The 1,207-nt window shown below is 30.8% G+C and overlaps 1 protein-coding gene across 6 annotated transcripts in view; it reads right to left on the bottom strand.

Moving 5' to 3' along the window:
- Window positions 1–1,207, bottom strand: part of LOC108755546 (calcium-dependent secretion activator) — a 36,355-nt gene that overhangs the window by 15,114 nt on the left and 20,034 nt on the right. The gene's annotated exons all lie outside the window — the stretch shown is intronic.

Raw genomic sequence — 1,207 nt, 5'->3', positions numbered from 1 at the left:
ATATATATAAATTATTTTCATAATTTTTCTTTTTTTATTTTCTATTATCCAAACTACAAAAAATTTTTGGACCGACGATAGGATCTTCATATAAATAATCACTATAAATCGTAACAATATTATCTATAAAGTTTCAACTCAATCGGAAAGGTATTTCATTCAGAAAAACATCCAAAATGATTTTATAATGAAAAAGAGCGGATAGTTATGAATGTAAATCTCACGCAGCTTTATAAGACGTGAAATACGATTGCGTTGGTACAGCGAGACAGTCTATATTTGTAGTGGCAATAATTTAATGCGATCGTACAGCTTCGATATATCTAAGAGCGACAAAGGTGAAGGTTAAACTATAAGACTCTGTATAAGGCTTCGAGGAACGACTATTCGCCACAGAAGGTTTCTCCTATTTCATAAAATTGTAAATACATGTGGCATACAATGGCTCCGTTTAAGAGGCTCCTGAATCGTAATGTCAGAAGCAAAAAAAACACGTAAAGTGTTTTTATTCAGTGCGTATGCATAGCCTATTTTCACTTACATGCTTTTTATCACTTTTTACGATTATTTACAGACTGTCAGGAAAGACAGGCAGTAAATAGTCTTCGTCCATTTTTACAAATGTTGAAGCGATCTAGTCATTTTGTTTTTTCCAAATCCAAATTGTTCTTATTCACAAAATTAACTTTTTGCACATAGCAAGAACAGAGCAGTCTTTCGTTTTGAATGAAAACACGTCGAATGAGTCTAATTTCATTAAAATCGGAGATGAGGTAACGATTCAAAATAATACCGACTAAAATACATAGCGTTGCATTAAAGTCGATGTAACAGAAATCGAATGAGTGATTTAGCTAACAGTCGAATTCCAAATTGTCTATACATGCGTGCGATTATAGATCATTGTTAGAGTTAGCGTGTTAAATTACCATCCCATAAGTCTTAGGTTCGAATCCTGCTGAAACTTTGTGCATTTTTAGAAATATATATGTGCGTATAAATGTTCGGTGTATCTCAAACATAATGAATATAAATATGAGAAAAAAATATTTAATCTTTTATTTCTTATATTTACATCATATTTGCATTTTGGTATCTAGATATTAATAGGCAAGTGAAATCCTTATTAAAAACTATTAGAAACTATACGTTACTTCATTAAATAGAAAACCATTACGGATGGAGATTTAAAAACGTTCATTCAAAA

The sequence above is a fragment of the Trachymyrmex septentrionalis genome, unplaced genomic scaffold, assembly GCF_001594115.1.
Source record: "Trachymyrmex septentrionalis isolate Tsep2-gDNA-1 unplaced genomic scaffold, Tsep1.0 scaffold88, whole genome shotgun sequence".
NCBI classification, from domain to species: Eukaryota; Metazoa; Arthropoda; class Insecta; order Hymenoptera; family Formicidae; genus Trachymyrmex; species Trachymyrmex septentrionalis.
The sequence above is the reverse complement of the archived record's forward strand: the minus strand, read 5'-3'. Positions and strand labels throughout refer to the sequence as shown.